Here is a 10,823-nt window from a genome sequence, read left to right as displayed (position 1 = left end):
TGCAGAGAGACGCCGCACATGATGACATCAGGATGCAGATACATCAACCCATCTGAACTGATCACATGTTGATAAAAACACTTCAGAGGTTCCTGCTGCATCAGGGGAATGGGGCAGGGTGGGGGGGCTTGGACAGAAACTCTTGATTTCTGGTTTTGAAACCTTTTCGGTCGCGGTGACCTCGCTCTGCTTTGAACCCTGAACAGGATGAAGGAGGCTGCGTCTCCCTGAGTTGTGGCCCCGGAGGGCCGCCATACTTTATCCCATTGTTGTCAAGTTTAACTATTTGGTCCTGAGCTCTGGGACGTCCAGCAGAGGCCTTTTAGCTTTTATTTATTTATGAGGATATCACCGAGCTTCTCTTCTTCTCTATGGTCTGAATCCAGATCTGTAGCTTCCCCTCGAGACCAACTAACCCCTGACGTATAAATCTCAGCTCAGACCCTGGAGCATGAAGATGAGAAATAAGATCCAGACGACAGTGACAAACAACTTGGAGCTTCAACAGGAAGAGAGGGAAGGTTTCCCACAGATAAAACCTTCATCTGTCACATGAAGAACAATCAAGAAACAGTTTATTGTTTCTGTTGTTACTGAAGCTGCTTTCAAACATGTTCCTCACATGTTCCTCACATGTTCTGCAGGTTCTGGAGTCGAGAACAAATGTCTGAGTCAGTGTCTCTGGACTTGTTCTGGATCTTCTCCTGCAGCCTCCTGGTAACATGTGTGTAACATGTCAGAGTCCATGTGAGGAACCAGCAGGACAATGTGTGGAAGCTTCCCAGACGTGAAACTGGAAGAACACAAACATCTCATGAAGAAGATTTTAACAGTGTGTTATTATAGTTTACGCTCAAACACACTCACACACAAAATGTAGCTTAAATATCTCATGTAGGAACGCTGCCATCTTGTTGTCATGACATTTGACAAATACACAAAACACTCATTTCAGGGGTAAAAAGTGTTTCAGCCAAATCCAACAAAACTGAAGCAGCTAGTGATCGATTCTTCAGACGTAATAAAACATGAAACACAGCATGGCTCCGTCCTGCTCCTGTGATGTCATCAAGTGTCCACGATCACGTTCTCACGCACACACCGCACACACAATGATGCCTAAAGAATCTCACCAGACGTAGCTGTTGTCTCTCAAATGGAGCTTAAAGTCGCTAGTTTGCGTAATGAAGTAGATACGTCTCATTTGCAAACATCACTGATTCACTGAATGTGGAGAAGAGAGTCACCAGATCTGTCGCTAGGGAAGGTGAAAGGTCGCTAAACTGGTAACACTGGTCACGGTACCACGCTAGTCAGATTTGTGTCACAACATTTAGGCTAAAACATGTTGTGACACCGTTTTGAGTGTAATTTTGATGTCGGGTTAGTGTGAGACAATTGTATCAGCGCTGTTTACCCCTGAAACTACCCCGCCCCCCCCCCCCCCTCCACACCCCCCATCTGCATGGTGGTGAGGTTCCCATCGACTAACATGGAGGAGGCAGGGCTTATGACTTTTACTGAGGTCAGCCACCAGGGGGCGATGCCTTCACTCCAGACTCTGCAGACCTGGCTCGTTGGAGTCTTCATGTATCAAAGTCCATCTTTGAGTTTCCAGTGGCGATTGGAGGACATGTCCCCGGCAGAGACTCGTCCCCGGGTCGCCCCTCAGTGTGCGACTGTGTGCAGCTGGACATTAAACCAGATTAAAACTCAATCCACATCAAGTGTTTCACCGTCCGTCACTCAGAACAGACACAACAGAGGAGTTCAAGTGAAGTTCATCAGGACTTTATGTAGGACAGCTTACAGGGGAGATGTTGTTTTCCTGCCTGGGCCCCGCACATCGAGTACGGACGTTTCCCCCCCGAACATCCACATCACACTAATGTACAGAGGCCCTCAGGGAGCTCAGGGTGAAGAGGTTCAAAGAAGCACACAACCAGATAATGCTGCGTTCAGACCCGCCGGGAATATCTGTCGGAGCGGCTCCGGCGCTTAGAAGCGTGGACTGGGAGAGAGTTCGGTTTGAGTCGTTTGAAGCGTCAGACCGGAGGTTTCTCTTCATGTCATAATTACTCTTCACACTTTGCTGAACCCACTCCTGCTCGACCGGGTGTTTCCCCTTCAAACAGAGTTTCTGATGAGAAACCAACTGATACAACTCTCGAGCGCCAGGACGATGGAAACAGAGAAGGACAGACAGGTCGTCGAATGAGCTTCATCACAAGCAGCCTGCTCCTCCTGAGCGCCTCCTACTGGTCGAGAGGAGACCTACAGCTCTCTAAGGGACCACATATCCCATCAGGCCTTGGAGGGAGGGACAGACAAACCCATTGTCTTCAGAACAGCTCTTCATGACATGAGGAGAAAAGTGAGTAAAAATCAAGTTGGTAGAGTATATGAAGAAGTAGTGAGGAGAAGCAACTGCACCTCCTTAAAGATGAGAGGAGGATAGAGGAGGAGAAATGAAGTTTTATATGAAGGTGTAGTGAGGAGAACCATGTTATTCCATGTTGCACTTTCATCCAGTGACTGAAGATAGAAACTCTTTTCCACCTCCTCCTCCTCCTCCTCCTCCTCCTCCTCTCTCTGAGGTAATAAAGTGTTTCCTCTGGCTGCAGGTGGAGTTTGATTTAGGAGACTTGCAGGAAAGAGATGGAGGAGCTGCACTCGTTTTTATTATCTCCTCTCTTCCTCCTCCATGAGGAGTGAAAGAAAAGATTTAAGAAGGAGATAGACAAAGAGAGTGAGAGGAAGGAGGTGAGGAGAACGAGAATGGGGAGTAGGGCAAATCTTTGTCTTTCTTTTTCTGAATCATTCGTTCGTAACGAGGTGATGAGAGAACAGAGATGTTTGACTGATGGAAGAAAAGAGGAGCAGGAAGAAGGGAGAGAAGAGAAGAGAGGACAGAAGAGAGGAGGAGAAAGATGAAAGGAAGAGAGGAGGAGGAGAAAGATGACAGGAGGAGAATAATTCTGGTTCCTCCATAGCTCTGTGTGTCATGTGACCCCGACCTCCTGGACCTCCAGCAGCAGAACTAGGATCAGGTCTAAGAAGAACCTGGACCAGCTCGACCTTTGACCTTTATCCTAGAGGAAGGTTTCCAGCCTCCTCTTAGACGAGGAGATGGAGTCTGCCTCCCGAGCTGAAAGTGGGAGTTGACATAGATCTGAGGATCTGCTGCACATCAGTTCACTGAAGACCAGCCACAGAGACCTGATGATGGAAATTCATCAAATTCTCTCAACAGACACTTTTAAAGAATTTTAAATTTAAGTACAATGTGAAAGTTGTGTTTTAAAAACAAGTGTTATATTCATCTGTTGAGCAGAATATAACAATATGTCCCCAAGGACAGTCCAGATTCGTCAGCAGGTCCATCACCCCCCCCCCCCCCCCCCCCGTCGGCTCCCCCATCCCACGCCAATGTTCTCTCCCATCCAATCAGAACCAAGCCCCTCCCTCTGGGAGGGGCTTGGTTCTCTCCTTTTGAGAATTGATTTTAATGTGAATGTATGATATGTTTATACTGTGCTACTTTTTATACCAAACTTTGAATGTTGTGAAGTGTCTGAGTATCATTAAAAGTATTAAGTATAAATTATATTATTGTCATTATTATTATAGAAAAAGGACCAACAGGACATTGTAGTGTCTTCAATCATGGACGTTCAGAGACAACAACTCTTTGTGTGTCTCACCAGACGTGAGAACACAATGTGATTCATGAACACACACTTTACACTGAACTGTCCAATAGGATGTGAACAACTCCATGAAACAGACAAAGGGACAATTCATGTGCTGCTGGGATGGGTGAGACAGATAGAGAGAGACAGACAGGTAGAGAGAGAGACAGACAGAGAGAGAGACAGACAGGTAGAGAGAGAGACAGACAGATAGAGAGACAGATAGTGAGAGTGAGACAGATAGAGAGAGAGACAGACAGATAGAGAGAGAGAGACAGATAGAGAGAGTGAGACAGGTAGAGAGAGAGACAGACAGAGAGAGACAGACAGAGAGAGACAGGTAGAGAGAGAGACAGATAGAGAGACAGATAGAGAGAGTGAGACAGGTAGAGAGAGAGACAGACAGAGAGAGACAGATAGAGAGACAGGTAGAGAGTGAGACAGGTAGAGAGACAGATAGAGAGAGTGAGACCGGTAGAGAGAGAGACAGATAGAGACAGGTAGAGAGAGAGACAGATAGAGAGAGAGACAGATAGAGACAGGTAGAGAGAGAGACAGATAGAGAGAGTGAGAACGGTAGAGAGAGAGACAGATAGAGACAGGTAGAGAGAGAGACAGATAGAGACAGGTAGAGAGAGAGACAGATAGAGAGAGAGACAGATAGAGACAGGTAGAGAGAGAGACAGATAGAGACAGGTAGAGAGTGAGACAGGTAGAGAGACAGATAGAGACAGGTAGAGAGAGAGACAGATAGAGACAGGTAGAGAGTGAGACAGGTAGAGAGACAGATAGAGAGAGTGAGACCGGTAGAGAGAGAGACAGATAGAGACAGGTAGAGAGAGAGACAGATAGAGAGACAGACAGGAGGATAAGTTTCAGACCTGATTGTTATTTTCTCATCGGATGATGTTTAACATCATAATTGTAAAATCCTCATTAGTTGTGAAAAGTTCAATATTTACAGATGATATTTTCTAATTGTGTTTAAACTTCAACCAGCAGGTTCTGTTACTGGTTTGACAGAACCAGTGAGTGAAGACTGGTTGTCCTGCAGGTGTTCTCCATGACCCTGTGAGGACACACTGTGTTTGCTCACATCACAGAGATCCTCCTCCTCCCACCAGAGACTCTGCAATCAGCTCCACATTTACATTCAGACGAGGCGGAGGCCGGTGGAATGTAAATTTACCCAGAGATCAGCTGGGGACTGGTGAGATGGAGAGGAGGTGATATCCAGCTCACACGTGTCCTCACATGACCTTTAAAGCAGAATCACCAGGGTTTAATTAGAGGAGAGTTCGAAAGGGTGAGCAGCACCTCGGTTTGGAAGTCTGCCAGGAGTCTGACTCTGCCGGCTCTCACAGGAAATACACACTGACACCAAATTAGCAGTCGTACTTCATCTCGTACAGTTGTTGTTGTTGTTGTTGTTGTTGTTCAGCTGCTCCCATGAGGGGGCGCCACAGCGGATCTCCAGCCACGCGTTTGAGATTCCGTGAACTTTTTTTATTGCAGATAGGATTGGAAGAGACGATGATTAAACTGAGACGGCTCTTCTGTTTTGGTCTGTTTCTGGATATTCGTGGTCCTAAGAGGATGACTCCCTGTGATGTTGGTGACCTCTTGACCTTTACTCTAGCTCTTGGATAAAGTGCAAGTTGTGAGTTCTGGTATATTTCAACACGAAGCTGCTCGCTGGTCGTGTGTCCTGTGGACGTGTCCCCGGCCCTGGCTATGACCTGGTGGCTCCAAACAAACCTGAAGCGGAGGTCATCTCAGGTCGCAGGCTCCTCCTGGAGAAAGGATCATGAGATTCAGTGACTTGCATGGCTCCTCTCTGTGGTCGGACATCTTCACCCCTCAGAGTCTTCTTCACCTGCGGCGCACACACACAGTCATGACGGCCGTCTCCACCAGGACCACGTCCCTCACAGCTGTCCTCCATGTTTGTCCCTTCGCCTGCGTGACGTCTCCTCAGGGACACATGTGAAAGTGGTTTGTGCTGTTCACACGAAACAATCAGATCTGGACCCGAGAGGAAGAACCTGATCCACTGTGAGATTCATTAAAATATCACATTGTCAAGCATCTAGTGTGAGAACGAGAGGATAACTCAGGGATAAACTACAACATGTTATTCAGAGTTATTGATCAGTTTTCATATAGAATCCATGGAATGATTTCTGAACTGGACTTTACCATTTTGACGTCATCTTATCACAATGTTAAAATACATAAAGATGCACAACATGACAGTGAAGCCAAACCTCTCCATCGGCCCCTGGTGGCCGGCTCCATGCTAACAAGCTAGCCCTGGTCCTCGGGTTATCTGTGTGTTCAAGTTGTGTATAGAAGAATATCCCAGAGTTCCAAAATGTGTTGTCGTTAATCAGACTTCGATTTGTTCTCGTGCTTTGAAGTCGGAATGTGGAAAAAACATGGAATACAACACGAGTGGTATTTACCTACGTAGATGGATCTGACACCTCTTCTAATATTTGCATGATGACAAAGAGGCACATAAATAACGTTTTCCATGTCTACATGTGAATCATACAAACACCTGGACCGGATCTATTATTTTTAGAGATGAATAAAGTGAAAGCAGCTGATGACATGTCACATGTCACTAGTTCACATTAAAGCTTCTAATTGAAGCTGACTGTAATATGAGTTACTGGTGGTCACGTGAACTTTCTGATGAGTCGGACTCAGGTGGAAATATGATCATTCAACAGTGAGGGAACTTTATGATGTCATGATGTACGACACCTGCTGGCCAATCAGATCTTCAGCAGCGCTCGTTAAAGTTTGTTGTCAGATCACCTGTTCATCTCTCTGGTGGTTTGTTGTGTTTTCCAGTCGAGGCGGTGACACCTCTGCAGAGGCGGAGCTACGTGACCTGAGCAGCTGTTACCCCGCCCACCTGCCCACCCCCACACTCCTTCATTACGGCTGCTGATCCGCATCGACGAATCCACATCGAGTCCACGGGAGGATGCAGCCTCCGCAGGGTCACACCAGGACACACACACACACACACACACACACACACACACACACACACACACACACACACACACACACACACACACACACACACACACACACACACACACACACACACACACACACACACACACACACACACACACGCTCTGGGTGAATGTTTGAAGTGGCTGGAGGAGTTTAATTTCATTTCTCATTCAGTCCCTGTATTTCTGAAGGAGGCCTGCTCTGCTATGCATGAGGGACATTTACATTTAACAGCTATTCGACCTACATACCAAACGACTGGGGAGAGAAAGAGAGAGGGAGGAGGTGAATTTAATAAAGGGGAGATAGTGAGAGGTGCTGGAAGGAGGTGAGGGAAGAAAAGAAAAAACGAGGGGAGTGGAATAGAAGAGTGATGGAGTGAGGGGAATATGAATATGTAGCCATGATGATAAACCATCACACTGAACTGAGATGAACTGAAGCCATGAAGAAACAGAGTTAGACCTTCTCTCTTGTTTGAGATGAAGCATGAATATTTCCTCTCATTTTCTGGGATCAGGGATTTGAATTTTGCAAAGATGCCCCGACCTGATTTCTCCCCTCAGATTCCAACACGACACCAGGAGAAAGTCAACAAGGACTTCAACCGGCTGATGAGTTCACACAACTTTTCATATCACTCCCACAAAATCTATCATCACAGCCTCAACAGTTTGTCTCTAAATGAAAATCTGCCACTGTCTCAAAATAGACACGTGACTCAGTAAAATCAAATACGTCTCTATTAGAGTTTGTTGTGGTTAGAATTAAAATGTGTGTCCTGCAGGGATCAGGTGAGGTTCCTCAGGAAGCAGAGGTTCCACTGAGCAGGAGAACACAGCCCTCCATCTACTTCATCAGCTGGTCTGCTCTGTGAAGTCTCCACAGGTCAACGCCCTCACACCAGCTCCTCTCTGCCTGGTCGAGGTAAAAGCACATAAAACGCAAACTGCAGAAGCAGGACGTCCCAAAACATTCCATCCATCTACATAATGCATCAGTGCTTTTAATGAGGGCGGTCGGAAGCATGTTTAAATCAAGGCGTATGGAGCAGAGAGGCCTGGAGACTCAAGAAGCTCCTCACGTACATTATGCATCACTGTGAAAGCTACTGGACCTTTCTGACAGGTTTTCGGAGGATGAACCGAGGACACGCTGGCTGAACAGAAACACTTTATTTAATGATCTTAGATCACGCTAACATCTGATGATACATGGACAACCTTAAAGAAGTGAACAGGTAAACAATGTGGAGGAAGTAACAGGTAACAGCCCAACATTACGTCCTGAGCTCTGATGTGCTATCAGAATCATAAAGTCTGGAGGTCGATGAATCTGTTCTGTATCTTCTCCTTCGGGTTCCTGTGATCACCAGAGCTCGTGGGCTGAAATCCCAAAGACTAAACTTTGACCTCCTCCATCAAGCGTGTGAATCAACTTTACACTGAGTAAAACTTTGTGGTCATTGCACTTTAACACTGAGAGCTGGGCTCAATACAGCTGGTCTGCAGTGATGATGACAACACACACAAAAGACTCCGATACACAAACAAATGCTTTGTTGGTTTGCAGCGTTGATATAAAAGAATTTGACCATGTTTATAAATCTCAGTGAGGAACATGGACTAATGCCTTGGTGTATGTAGAGATAATGTGAATCATCATGTGACCAGAAGAAACACTGAAGTCCAAACATTCTTTATTCGATAGGAATGAGTTTACTAAAGGATTCATTTCCATCTTTGAGCTGCAGCGTGGCTCCTCTGCTGGTCGGTGACGATCAGCTGACTAGCTACGTCTCATCCAATCCTCCAGATGTGCAGGCCGCTCAATCTAATAACACACAACACTCACTTCCTGGTAAATGTCTCTGACTCAACTCCTGACCAGTCCAAAGCGTAGGAAAGAGATGCTGTGGTGCATCATGGGAGAAACTGAGGCTGGAAACACGTTTGTTTTCCACAGAGAGAAACCACATCAGGTACGACTGCCCCTGAAGTCCCAGAGCTCAGACATCCAGACAGGACGGCCGAGGCTGTGAAGACATTCAAGGATTTATGAGTTTGTTCATTTTGATTATGAAACGGACCAATCAGACCTGATCTCCACTGTGTATGATGTTTATGTTACTGCAGCAGTAAGGAGTGTGTGTTCATGTGTGTGTTGTGGTGACGCAGCCCACCTCAAACAAAAGTTTCTGCTGAATCATGTCCTGAAGATCTGCACCCCCCCCCCCCCCCATACACACACACACACAGGGCCAGGAGAAACAGCTCGCTGGGCGTTCAGTGCTGACTAATCACTGCTGGAAGATTTTACAGGTGCCGGGAAAACACCCAAATAAAAGGGGTAGCATCACACACACACACACACACACACACACACAATGATGTTGTCATCATTGTGTGTGTGTGAAACAATGATTTGACATTCCTGTACTTATTACTTGCCTCTTAGGATAAGCAACAGATTTAGTTTTCCTCTGATGAGCCTGAAGATGAAACCACCTCACACGTAACAACTCCGACCACCGGGGGCTCTGAAGGTCCCGGAGGCTCTTGGCATGAGACCAGCTAACCTCCACCCATCTCGCTCTTTTCTAAACGCGAGGCCTGATCTCGGATCAGCTCCTGGAATGATCCCTTCAGTCCCTTCACCAGTTGATCTACGTTCTAACAACTAGCACATAGATCATAGACAGAAAGAACAAGATGGCGAATACAAGAGGCCAAAATACACTTTCTTTTTTCAGGGTCAGTAGAACCATGTGGAGGAGTTCACACATCCAGAGCACTGAGTAGAACCGCTGCTCCCTCATGTTGAAAAGGGACAGTTGAGGTGGGTGGAGTCAGAACCAGGGTAGAGCCCCCCCTCACTGGAGTGGAGCCTCTGGAACCTCCTCATCCACAATTCAATCACAGAGAAGAAACTAAGTGAATGGACAAAGGTCTCGATGTCTCCAGATGCTTCTCACTGTGTGTGTGAGAGTTAACCACAAGCTGTAGGATTCTACCAGTGAGACGACCGAGACGCCATCGGTACACTTGTGAATACCACACAGGTACAAGCAGGTGTGTGTGGGGGGGGTCGAGTCATCAAAGAACCGTTCAGATGTTCGGTGTCTGATGCTGTTGTGGGAAGAGTGTGTTTGATCCCTGCTGAGTCATTAAAGAAAGTGACCGACAACTTGTTGAGGTCGCAGACTGATGTAAGTCCAGGTGTGTGTGTGTGTGTGTGTGTGTGTGTGTGTGAGCTCATTTGTTCTCAACATGTGTGTTAAACAGTTCAATGTGTGATCACACCACTTCAAAGGTTACTGGTACAGAGCTGTCACTGGTTATTCATCACACACACGCTGACGCACACAAACCAAACTACTCGATTACTTTCATGGTCGTGTCAATCAAACTTAATTGATCTTTAAAGCTTCAAACCACAGACTGTGAAGAAAGATGGACGACATGACAGCTGCCTAAAGTCAAGGTGATGATGGAGGAGGGTTCTAAAGTCAGAACCCTCCTCCATGTGAGCAGATGGAACCAAACTAAAAGTAGATTTAAATAAATGTTTCTGTCATTTCAGCTCGTCCCTCTCTCTCTGATGTTTGATCAAGTGTTTCAGATCAGTTCGGTTTGAAATAGTTTCAATTATTAAAATGTATTTACAGGTAATAAAGTTTTCAGTCAAAGCAACGAGCTGAAGGAGCAGCAGAGAGCTCACAGCTCCATGTTGTAATGATGTAAATCCAAAACAAGAACACAACAACTAACAACAACACACAACATGTGTGTTGTTGTGTTACATAAAGTCATGAGACATGACAAGAGATGAAAGCCTGTGAAATAAAGTCATCAAAAATACATAATATTGCATAAACTCTTCTCAACTTACATCTGAGGATGAATAATTCAGGACATGTGGTCATTAAACAAGCGCCTACACGACCCGACCCAGAGAGAAGCTGAGGAGGAGATGAACCCAGCGAGGATCTGAGGTCTGGATTCCAACGAGACGCGTGTGCTCCACGTCCAGTGTCGAGAAGAAACAGGACGAGGAACACTCATCACAACCCTAACCCAACCCTAACCCAACCCT

Source organism: Platichthys flesus, chromosome 21 (assembly GCF_949316205.1).
Source record: "Platichthys flesus chromosome 21, fPlaFle2.1, whole genome shotgun sequence".
NCBI classification, from domain to species: domain Eukaryota; kingdom Metazoa; phylum Chordata; class Actinopteri; order Pleuronectiformes; family Pleuronectidae; genus Platichthys; species Platichthys flesus.
This window is presented reverse-complemented; position numbering follows the sequence as displayed.